Raw genomic sequence first — 12,903 nt, 5'->3', positions numbered from 1 at the left:
ACCCTGGTCTGGTGCAATGGTGTTTACCTGCTCAACTTCTATTTCTCTCCAAAACTAGTGTCCTTGCTCTGCTGTATGGTTTTTTTCTTTTTGTTTGAAAATAATTCATTTTACTAATCCCCTCAGCTTCCACAACCCTCGCTCATTAACCCAAGTGGTTGATCCACTTTCATGTAGACTGAAGAATATCTGGAGCAGATTGCTGCCTAGGGTCTTTAATTACTACCCTCACTTGCGTCGCTCAATCTGAAAGTAGACTCTACAATGCATTGGGTGCATTTAAGTTTACGTCTAGTTAAGGTGGCTCACTTTTATACCTCCATGTACAGCATCAAGCTCGTAGATACATCATCACTTAGAAATGTCTGCCTTTATCAGTTTGTTTCAAGAGGCTAAACTCTGCGTTAACCCCACTTAGGTCAGCAAGTGATATGAATATATGGAATAACAACCAGATGTGCTTAATGAATATATGATAATGACAATGTTAGCTTGCTTCACTTTGCCTCATTTTACATTATATTTTATCAATAAAACTGCAAGGTCAAAGCTGGAATTAATCACGCCTTTAATTACTCTTAGGTGCCTTTTTAGCAATGCACAGTTAACAATACAGTACATTCCATTCAAGTGGAAGGAAGTTACTACTATGCATTACTCCACTTCTCCCTACAGTATATTAGATTGGGGCCTATGATTTGGGTGAAATGAATTACAATTGTAAACCAATCCACTACATTCGATGCATGTATGTAAATATCATTATTTGTGTCACCTCTGTATAATGTGCATTTAACAAGCTATTTTGTGTTAGAAATACGAGATTTTCATTGCAATTATCTTTGCCACACTCGATAAATATGTTACAAATGTGTTTGAGAAATAGAATCAACAATAACATGTCTCAAATTCACTTCAGCATGTGCAGGAGGCTTGATATGGAAGTCCTACCTGACTACTCTGAGATTCTGGCATGAGGAGTGGCTCAGTGAGTAACGACACTGACTGGCATGAGTCCTGAAGCAGGGGAACCTGGTTCAATTCCTGGTGTCAGCTCCTTGTTACCTTGAGCAAGTCGCTTTAACTCCCTGTGCCTCAGGGAATATAGATTGTAAGATCCCTGCCATGTGCCTGAAAAATGTCTCTGTAAAGCGCTACGTAAAACTTGCAGCGCAATACAAGAACATGTTAATAATAAAAATCATCTCTTAGCATCTATTAGTGTCAGTGAATGCAGTGCATCCTCTTAGTGCCACTGTTATTGGTAAGTGATTACATTAAGTCTTACGGCGGCGTTCCCTGTTGCAATATTCTAATAGGATGTATCAAAGTTGTTAATCTTTTGTTGCACTTAGGCTACAATTATACAGGAGCTGCTTGGCGGCAGCACCATGCGGTGATGCCACAGGGAGGCGTGGCAGTGAGCGGTTCGCCCCCATTGGCTAAGCCGCTCATGTGACTGTCGCCTGCCAAGAACAAATTCCTGTGTCTCCTCTCCGGTCTGCCACCCTGCAGTTCAGCGCTGCGCAACAGTCGCGATAGGTATGTTTGGTTACATTGGATTTAAGTGCTTTTTCAGCCACGCGCGCGTGATTTTAGGCATAATCACGGCCTTAGACTGTGGTTGTGTTAACCTTACATTGATGCTAGAACACAGTATATTTTACAGCAACACAAAGAAAATATAGAGCGCCTCAAACAGGGGATCACAGGAGTGCGGGAACTATTTTCTGGGTGGGGGTGCTCTATATATACAAAACCAATAACATACACACATTTGCATAATGTCAGAAAGTATCAATCCCGGGGAGCTCCAGCACCCCCAAATCCCTTGTTTCAGCCCCCAGGAGGGGGGGGGAGAGATTATATTTGATAGGTTGTGAAGTCATATTCCCCTCACTCAGAATGATTTCAGCTCCATCCAAACGATAAGAGCTGAAACCTTTGGGATGGTTTTCAAATTAATGGAGCTGAAATCATCCTAAACAAGGGAAAGACTTCTTCACAGCAAATTGAATAGGTGCCATAGCCCTCTTGGTTCTAACTTTATTTATGACTTGTTTCAAATCTGAAGAAAATCCTCTGACACCTACAGTTTCCACCAGATAGATTAGCAAAAGCCAACACCTTATTGAGACCAGCAGTTTATGAAGATAGTATCAGGACCTCTGCACTGTGCACAGCTCTATTGGCCTCAGAATTAATCTAGTTATCTGCAATTCAATATAATGCCAACATTTTGAAGGGAGTGATAAAAAAAATCCCAAATTGTTTTTTTTTTTTTTAATGTTCAGGAATTATTCTGCTACTTTCTCCCGTTTGAGTTTTCTTTCTCCTTCCACTATATAATAGCTCATATGACTTTCCTTTCCCCCCCTTGTCACTTGCTCCCTGGCAAACAGACAGCTGAAAGCAGGGTGAGTGTGCCTGCCTCTCTGCTGACTGCCTGCTGCCTTTCACAGCCCACCTACTCCAAGGAAACAGCTCCTCCCACCTGCAGATAAAAGCCAAGTGCATGTTACGAGCAGCTGATCCGAGCACTGTCTCACTCCTATACTGTCACATGTCAGCGTGCTAACCTTAACGTGGATCTTGCATAGCCAAGGTAAGACTATTGCTTTATTTTCTTATTTCTGTCTATGGTTCACTGATCACAGACACAACAGGTCTGAAGTGCTGTGATGACTTGGCCATTACCCCTATGCTGTGTGACAGGGACTTTTTAAATATACTCAGATTTTTGGGATAAGAATTTTTGTTCAAAATTTTTTTTTATGTGTTTCGATTAAAAGGTGTAGCACTTGTTCCATAGCACATGTTGTATAAAGTTGTAAGTGGACTCACTTTTGTGTATTACTTCAATATTGGGATTTTATTTGCACTTTGTAGGACTTTTTTTAAACAATTCTTTAGAGATGTCGTTTTTTTAACATTATATTACTGTAACTTCTTCAAATCTTCAAATGTGCACGTTAATTAAATATCACCTGCATACAGTTAGACTAAATATGTATGATCAGACTGCAAGAATAATTATTTTCAATGTAATATATTGCTCTGAAATGAATTGCATGCCCTCCCTGTGCATTATAATTACAGCACAAAGTTTCTTCAGAAACCCCCACTTGCCGAACTACAGTTCTGCAAACTTTTTTCACAAAGAATTTCAGCAGGAGTAAATCATGGCTCCTAAACAGTAGCACTGCATAGGATTACCTTTATTAGGAACACGTTGTGCTAACATACAGTACATCACAAGATATAGGAAAACCTGATGTAGGATAATATTTTATACTCCCTCCCTGCATCTCCTTGGGGCCTATGTTATATCATGATCTTTGAAATGGTTTATTGCGTCAAAATTGTAGTGCTAAAATTAAGTACAAATCTGAATAAAATTTGTGCGGTATGTGTGAAGGTCCTTATCCAATATGACGCATTGTTCATGGTCTGAAATTATGATTGACGCATAGTGTCGTATTATATACCTGATTGATGCAATTTAAATTAAAATAGAATTTTGTATTTTCATTTTTATTAGCAAAAAATCAATGATGTATTTAATATATTTTATAATAGCCATACTGTAAAATTAATATATTTTCCGTCTATAATGAAACATCTGTGCTGTTCATAAATAGCGACTTAAAGCGCTTCTAATTGTGTGTTAACAATATAACCAGACTTTGTACGATTGACATCAAGTACAACTTAGAGGAAGATATTGACGCAGGTTCAACTATATTTTGGCGAACAGATACAATTTATTTTAAGTCCATACCATTTACATCTATGGTATGCACGTCCCATTACTTTTTTGCGCCAATATATTTAACGGAAAAAAAAATTGGTACGCTAGAACCACATGTTAAGAAAGAGAAAAAGGTCAGTGCTTAGAAGCGCAAAATAAGCATTACACTTTGTGATTTTCGTGCGTCAGTTTGTCACCAACTACTCAATTTGTAACTCTTAGTGCGTGCACTCGCTTTTCCTCTACACTACAATTGGGATACTTACCCTTGGTCATTCTGAGAGCAGGGCTGAGTCTCAGGATGGCACATATAAATATTATTTTAGGCGTACATTTTTTTATTACCTTTAATTATCAACTGATGTTGGATGGTCAAGCAACTACAGCAAAGAAATGTGTTTTAAATAATCTTTTGACCGGAAGACACAAGGCTGGATTTATTAAAACATGGATGCACTTTTTTGCAAGTGGAGTCAGCATTCAGGGGAACAGTGACTGTGAGGTTAAGTGAAGCATGTCTGCAGCTTCAGAAAGCTTTCTATATAAGATGCCCATAATCACAACTCTGCAGTGTTTTTGGGGGGTTGTTGCTACTTATTTCGCTGCTATAAATAAATATGTTTGCAGGGTTTTAGGTGTGATGGTGCGTAAGCATTTATTTCAAATTTCAGCTCTATAGCGCCATTACTTTTAAATACAAACTTACAGTTCCACTTTTTCTTTTTCAAGATAAAGGTATTTTTTTTTTTAAATCTACCCGCTCTCTGTTTCACAAATTAACACTGTGTAATCATTTCTTAATTGATGTTCAAATAGCTCTAACCCATAAATATACAAATGAAGAATTTTTCAGGATCAGGTACATTATCGCTCTTTTTACTACTGTAGCCTAAAGGACACACAATGCGACTGAATCAATTACCTATGTTGAGGTTACATAATGCTGATTTTCCTTTTGAGAATTGTAATTAGATATTTACGTACATACAAAATATACCGGATTATGTTATTGCCACGTTGATTTAAATGGTAGTTTCTGTTTCGATAGTGCCACGATCGCAACTATCACAGTTTAATGAATAACCCCCTCAGTGTAAGAAATAAACATCATATTCAATCTCTGTTTCAATACACCATTTGGAGAAATATTACAGATATGGGCTATATATCTAACCAACTACTAACAAGTCTCCCTGCTTTAGAACTCTCTCCCTTGCAATCTGTCCAAAATGCTTCACCTAGAATCATTTAACTTTCTCCCAGAACAACGCCTGCTTATCTCCACCTTAAAACCCTCCTGTGGTTTTCTATCAAGTTCCGTGTCACCTACAGTGTTCTCCTGCTCACCTTCAAGTCTCTACATCTCAGCTTTGATTTCTTGCTATTTCCCTGCCCGTTTATTTATTTATTTATTTATTTATAAAATGTTTGACCATGAAGTAATACATTGAGAGTTACCTCTCATTTTCAAGTATGTCCTGGGCACAGAGTTATGGTTACAAATACATGGTTACATTAAGTGAACAGAATTATACATTATATACAAGACATTACATGCATAGTTAAAGATAATATGTTATAGGCGTATGTAACAGTTACAGACCAGATTAAAATGTGAGACAGCTTTAGTTTTCAAAGAAGTTAGACTGGTGGCGGCTGTGACAGTCTCCAGGAGATTGTTCCAGTTGTGAGGTGCACGGTATGAGAAGGAGGAGCGGCCGGATACTTTGTTGAACGTTACGTTTCCTGCACTCCGCTCAGAACTGTCTCCTTTCCACCACTACTGTACTCCCTCACCTAAAACCTTTTCACTCACTGTCTTGATGAACTTCTTCATACTCAGTATAGCTCACGCACCTTCTCTAGCCACATCAAATCTGAAAACACAGCTTTGGAAGAAAGAAAAAAAAAAGCATTAAACCTGGACTCAAAATCCCTGCTCCCCACACCCACAGAAGCACTTACTGTACCAGCCAGGTACCAAGCACTGATATACAGTACACTGCACTTACTCATTCCTGTACTGTCTCTGTAAGTCTCCCAACATGCTACTTAGATTATCAGGTGTCCAGGGCAAAGGTTCTCTTTCCTATATTTTTGCCCTAATTGTATTATACTTCCCTGTATTCTATTGTCTTTTTTGTAAAGCGATACATATATTGTAGCTGCTGTATCAATATTGATACTGTACATATATATCAGGCATTTACACTTTGTGGAGGAGAGTCACTAAGCTCAGATAAGAGGTATTGGTGTCCGATCCCATGTTAAATGCCATGCACATCCATGACCGTTCACACGGGATCGGGCTACAATACCCCTTATTTGAGATTAGTGAATCGAGGCCTGTTGTTCTAAGGGCTATAATTCTATTAGTGCCAAAAACTGCTCAAACTTCCACTTCAGCAAATAAAGAATAATGCTCCTTTTGACCACCTAAAACGTTGCCCCCACATCATGGGGTCTTGCACGCCAGGGGCCCCCAACGTAGTGGCTACAACATGGGCTTCCAGCTTGTTTTCTTGGAAGTCGATCGCACTCGGCGTGGAGAATTGAACATGGCCAGAAGAGGAGCGGAATAGGATTCTTCCTCTTCTGCATGTGTCTTCGGTGATGCTACGATTACATGATCGCTCCGAGGAGCGGTTGCGTGATTGATGATGTGCCAGTGGGGGCCCCTGTGCCACTCAAAGGGTTATGGCACAAACCACCGATGTTGCCCTCTGCACATTAGGCTGTGACTTGATGAGCATCAGTACAAGTTTAGCACTACAAACCTAAGGCTTTGTCCCCACTGGCTGCAGCTGCGTGCGCGGCACACACAAAGTACGGCCCTCTATAGGGCAGGCCCCAGACGGCATGTGTGCGTGCTCACAAAGCGCGATGGCGCGACCACCTTTCCAAAAGACAAGGAATTTGTCTTTTGGCACGGCGACAGAGTGATGTCACTGCGGCGGTTCAGCCAATGAGGGTGAACCAGCCGCGTGACATCTTGGCCGTGCCCCCGCCACGCCTCCCCCTGTTCTTCTCTTCTTTCCAAGACACGCGAACCCCTAGACCTCAGATCGCGGCTGAAACTAGTGCTTGCCAGGCGCTCCGACGCGTGCCTGCTGGGGCCGCAGCCATACAATGGGATGTGGCACATTATACTTCATTGCCCTCCATGTATTTCCCTTTTCTTAGTACCAAAAAAACTCAGCTGCGTGTTCGGCCCCCAAAACCTTCCTGATAATCTGTATCAAATAGAAGCACCTTGACAAACAAGTTTACATTACATGTGATGCCAATGTGAGCATTGCATTGCAGCACACTTCCCCCTCCCTTCTTGTATAGATTCCTTACAGTTATTTCTAATGTTTTTCCCACTCTTGAGAGTTTTTGGCAGAGTGTTTAGATAAACATTTTGGATTTTATGAATGTTTTCATTTTATATAGTGCGTTACATGGTACTCAACGCTCGACATAAAAATGCTAAAAACATTTAGCTTTAGGCCACTGAAAGGATCATATTAAAAAAAAAACAAAAAACCCATATAACATTTTTATTTGCTGCAGCGTTTGATTGCATGGTAGGCCTTTGCGGCAGCAAGGAGGTGGAAGGCTATTTCAACTACTATGACAAATTCTCCCAAACTGTATCACTGCATCTGGTATTAATGTTGAAACTAAACAGTGCCACCTGTATGGGAAGCAGACCGGTTTCATTGTGAAAATATTTTTTTAGTACTATGTACATAAACACATTTAAAAAAAGGTTTACAAGAGTAAATTCGTTTTTACTGCGCAAAAACAGATCACAGATTTGAAAGCAGGTTGTTTTTGACAGGTTAGATAGAAAGAAACTTTGACTCGCTGTGTAATATAAGTGATGGTGCATCAGTGGCATTATTTGTAATTGTTTGATTCGCCTTTTTTACACATTTGATTTCAGAGCTTTACTTTTATTATAAAACATTAATTGCAGTTTTTCTGTTCCATTGTGTACTTTTTCCTGGCGTTGCTTTACCTTATCTTAATTATTCCTCCCGTTTTCTAAATGATCTGTATGTTTTCTCTATAAGGAGCTGTATTAAATGTAACAAAAAAAATTCAAATTTTGAACATTTCTGAAAGATAAAAATTTTTTCAAACAGATTACAGGCAAACCCCAGTTTAAGGACACTCACTTTAAGTACACTCGCGAGTAAGGACATATCGCCCAATAGGCAAACGTCAGCCTGCGCCTGTCAGCACGTCCTGAACAGCAATACCAGCTCCCTACCTGTACCGAAGCTGTGCGCAAGCGGGGAGACTATAGAGCCTGATACAAATGTGTTATTTACATCAGTTATGCACGTATATGACGATAGCAGAACAGTACATGCATTGATAAGTGGAAAAAAGTGAGTGCTTCACTTTAAGTACATTTTCGCTTTACATACATGCTCCGGTCCCATTGCGTACGTTAATGCAGGGTATGCCTGTACTCAACATGCATCAATAATTGTCATGGAGGTGTATGAAAAATAATGTAGCCGAAAGATACAAGCGTATGATTTGAAGTTTCTATTACACACCAGTTGGTCATTTAGACTTTTAGAGCATAGCTCCAGACAATTGTTTGCAGCTTGAATTGCGCTCAATTCTGTGTGAAGTGGCAAAGTGAAATAAGATCAGAGAAAGATGATTTCTCAAAGTGAAAACACTGCAAAATAAAACAATATTGCTTCCCGCTTATAGTTTATTAGTTTAAAATGCCGCTACCTTCTCCCAGTGACCCCTTACTACATCCAAACTCTGCGCTGGAGATGGATTTTCCTGCCGATTTATAGACGTTTAAGAAAAGTGCAACACAAAAATAAGCATTAGAGGCAAGTTAGTGTTTTGCGTAATTTATCATTTAGAAATGGTACATCATACACACGCCACTTTGATGGAATAAGGCTGCTAGAGCAGTCGAAACGTCGCCTATGTTACTGGCTCAGTAAATGATTTTTCCTTGAGGAAATCCGCAGTGCCTTATCTGGATCATACTTCGAATTAGTGACAGGGTTTCCCTGGTCTCAGGAGCACCGGTAAAAGTATCATTTATTTATAAACAAATTATTTTCGGTGTGCAGCGTGTATTTCTATATTTTACATCATAAGTGCAATACATACAATGCTTAAAGGGGCCCCAATATAGCTTTTTAATGCATTTGTATTACAAAACTTCGCGTCATTGAGTTACTTATTGCCGTATTATATTTGAACAAAGTATATTTTTTGTTTAAAATTATTTAAGCTGAATACACTTGTTATGTCATCGTGGGACTTTTTTGTGGCGAAGGTGATATTAAGGCGAGCTTTTCTGTCTTTCCAAAGCTTTACATACTTTTTCCTAGTTCAGAAATGCTTGCGGCGGCTGCTTGTTAGGCTGGGCTATTACGGTCTCTGTAAAGTATGTCTGTCGATGGCATGTAAACTCGCTTGAATTGCCAACAATAGCACATTTTTGTTACTGTACACTACAGTAAGTTCAACTCCTGTTTTAACCATTTTAAGCCAATAGGTCTGCAACACTTTGCAGAACGACACATATCGAGCCTCCTCAGAAGTGGAATTGTGTACTGCCAACAAGGAGATGGGACAAGCTCAGAAAGCTGTTACTGTACAGATTTCGGCACATAAAGCTGTGATTCCCATGTTCTGAGATCTTGTCCGTGTTCCACTACAAACAGTCTGCGTGATCACTTTGTGTCTGAGTGCCAGGCATATTTCTTGTCTTTGAAATCTTCACTTTAGAGTCCTAATTTTAAGATGTGCCGTCAGACTAAGTACTGTAAGTCTGTGTAGAGGACTTTGGAAAGCTGAAAGTGACCACTGTGTATGCCTTCTTTTGCACACCCACCATGTACTATATGCTTTGTGTCCGTTCAGTGTTTCACTCTATACAGTAATATCCATGTACTGCTATTAACACATTGCTAATGATTATCATAGCGTGATAATCAATATATTCTATATGTGAAAAGACTACGGCCCATATTTACTAAATGGTGCTTTTCCATAAGACAGCTTACAGTGCCAGAACATCCGTTACAGTCCATTCAAGTGAATTGGTCATAAGGTGTTTTGCGGCATAGCAGCACGAGTAAATATAGCCCTATATGTGGTGTGTGTGTGTGTATGGTGCTTGTAGATCTTGAGAAGACCATGTCCTTGAGCCATTTGTATTTGTATATTGTACTCTCCTCTCTCCTGTGTAATTGTGAAGACAAAACTGCTTACAATATATTATGCACTTCCAGAATAGGAAGTATCATTAAATCTTTCAAGAGGAAATTTAATAGGTTTATATGACTCATATTTTTCCCTTTCATTTATTTTTATATTTTTCTTTACCATATGTAGTGCAAATTGGTTTGGTAATTTTTAGAAGCTAATCCTACGAAAGTCCTACGTCGACCCAAACGTGTTAGTATCACAAACTTATATAGGGCTCTTTTTGTTTACTGGTATTTAAAATGAGTGACCCCATTCATCAAACTGTGTCTTTAAATGGAAGCTGGTTGGATAAAACAACAATATACGCTTTTTAAGCTGAAATGTTAGTACCCTCATTGTGATAAATAAATACCTTTAATTGTGATATATATTTAATTGTTATATATATATATATATATATATATATATATATATATATATATACATACACACACACAATTACAATTATGGAAGAGGGACTAAGTACATGATATGCTTTTTTTTTTATCACATTACAGATAGACTAATTGGGCCACATTTACGTAGCAGTCTTCTGCCTTTTAGACACCTTACAATGCTGGAAGACACCTTAAAGCCCATTCAAGTTTATGGCCTGTAAGATGTCCTCCAGCACAGGGAGGCGTTCTATGGTAGAAGACTGCTTAGTAAATATGGGCCATAATAGCATGACATCATTTTTTTTTTTTAATGAATTCTCTTTACTGAAAAAATTTGGTTTGCGGGCTGACTCAGAGAATAATAGACAAACCCCTATGTAATACTCGAAATGAGGACAACTAGAAATGGCTGCTATATCATTGGAGATGTTCTCAGTGCATTGCAGTGCATTGCAGGGAGATGGTCAGAAGACATCTGCTGCACCAAAGCTGCTAATGTTAGTGGGAATGACAAATATATCATTATAAGAATAATTGGACGGTGCTGCTCAGTGCTTACCAAACATATAGCAGCTTCCATTAAACGTTGGAGATTAGATTCTGCTGTTACTGTGTTTTCAAACTGCATATTTTACATACTGTAGCGTAACTCGGTAATAATGTTCGCAGCTACAGTATTTGGATTATAATCTATTAATTTTGGATCTTAAAATGATCATATGTCTCATGATCTGTGTATACAGTTCCAAACTTATAAAACCAATTAGCCTATGTTTATTAAACGGCGCTATGCCATAAGGCACCTTCTGGTACCAGAAGACACATTCCTGGACATTAAAGTAAATGGGCTGTAATGTGCCTTCCGTTGTCGGAAGGGGTTTTATGGCATAGCACTTTAAATATAGACATATAGTAAATATAGACATACAGTATTGTATATATGTCAGTATTCTGAAATAATCAACATTGTGCAGAGTATCCATAGTAATCATCAAGGAATACAGATTGCCTAAACGTTGGGATACATTTTAATAGATGCACATGATTTCCCCCCCCCCCCTCCGTAGGTGTATATAAATTCCAACTTCTCGCAAAACAGTTTTTCAGCCTTACTATCAACACACAGTAATACAAATATACAGTAACCGATATAATACATCTGAAGAAGAGGCGCATAGTCTTGTCTACATCTATGGAACACCATCCTGTTGGTTCATTAAAGGTGTCGCATTCGCAACCTGTGACAAATCTATCAATCCAAGACTGTCATTTAAAACTAGAGTCAAATCTAGATATACAGAATACAGTACTACTTTAACTTAAAATAAAATCAAGAAATACACATAAATAATAAAGGTAGATTTAATAAAGGCTGAAAACCTATTGATCTATAGGAGTACTGTACTGTACATGGTATTTCTTTTTACATAAATCTTGACAAGTAGCAGTAGGTATTTCCAGTCTAAAACATAATATAGCTACAAAAGGTTTATAAAAAAAAGCTGTATCATCAGGGAAAACTATTGCTGCAGGTATATGAACTGAAGTTTAAAAAAAGCAAACCACTCCATATCTTATTCTTCTATTACAATGTAACTATTTAGGATGCTGGTACATTTAAGTTAAAGTAAGTAATAAAAAGGACTACAAAGTCAATTACTTGTCCATTTTTAGAATCTGTCTACCTGCTTTGGGCTAATCTTTAGCTTTGCCCAACATTTCAGAATAATGCATTTCTTGTCTCCAAGACGTTCAAAACATTTGACCTCCCGCCTGACCTTAGCAAACATATTGCAACACTGCAACCTCGAGGCCAATCCTCATAAACTGTTTTGCTTGATAATGCCCTCCTCAAAGCCCATTTTCAGAGGTGCAGAATTTGAAACTCTAGTGTGGTCTTCCAGCAGCTGTACTGTCTGGGGAGTCAATTTCCTCAGGAATTTTGCAGCTAAGCTTCTACATCTGCCGTGTGTGAATTGGAACCTTTTTTGACCACAAGTCCACAGATACCAGAATGTGAGAAATACAAGTATTGTCCCAGTGCATGGCCTAAATGCCAAGAGATGCTAGACCTTTTTTCTGTACTTCCAAAAATAAATAGGATTTCATTCTGTAAGCTATTTAGCACAAGATTTCTTACGTGTTAAATATAGCCAGTAGTTTATTTTATTTTTTTGAAATAATATACTTAACTAAGAATAGAAGTGTGTTATAGATGTAATGCTCACTGTAAGCAAAATACAAATATTGCAGCAACTGTATTAAAAAAAAACATGTATTTAATATTATATCACTAACCCTAAATAAAATAGACTCTGGTAATTGTAGATACAGTAATAATACATTATAGTACCACAATTTAAACACAAATAATCCCTGCCTCAGAGAGTTTACAGGCTAACAGGGACAACATATCTACATTTCTTTGCAGGTAAATACTGTCAAATAGACACACATGCATGTTATAAATATGCTGGTTTAACACTATCTATTCATCTCAGAGCCTGTCCCTCAAATTTGGGGGTTGCA

At 38.4% G+C, this 12,903-nt stretch overlaps 1 protein-coding gene across 4 annotated transcripts in view; it reads left to right on the top strand.

Moving 5' to 3' along the window:
- The first annotated feature begins 2,467 nt into the window (after nucleotides 1-2,467).
- Nucleotides 2,468-12,903, top strand: part of COL8A1 (collagen type VIII alpha 1 chain) — a 132,398-nt gene continuing 121,962 nt past the window's right edge. For 3 of the 4 annotated variants that reach the window (XM_075594061.1, XM_075594059.1, XM_075594060.1), the window contains exon 1: nucleotides 2,468-2,605. The gene's annotated coding sequence lies outside the window, so the exon portion shown is untranslated. The remainder of the gene's footprint in view (nucleotides 2,606-12,903) is intronic. The other variant, XM_075594062.1, reaches the window with a different exon arrangement.

This window comes from Ascaphus truei, chromosome 3, assembly GCF_040206685.1.
Source record: "Ascaphus truei isolate aAscTru1 chromosome 3, aAscTru1.hap1, whole genome shotgun sequence".
Classification (NCBI taxonomy): Eukaryota; Metazoa; Chordata; class Amphibia; order Anura; family Ascaphidae; genus Ascaphus; species Ascaphus truei.
This window is presented reverse-complemented; position numbering and strand designations above follow the sequence as displayed.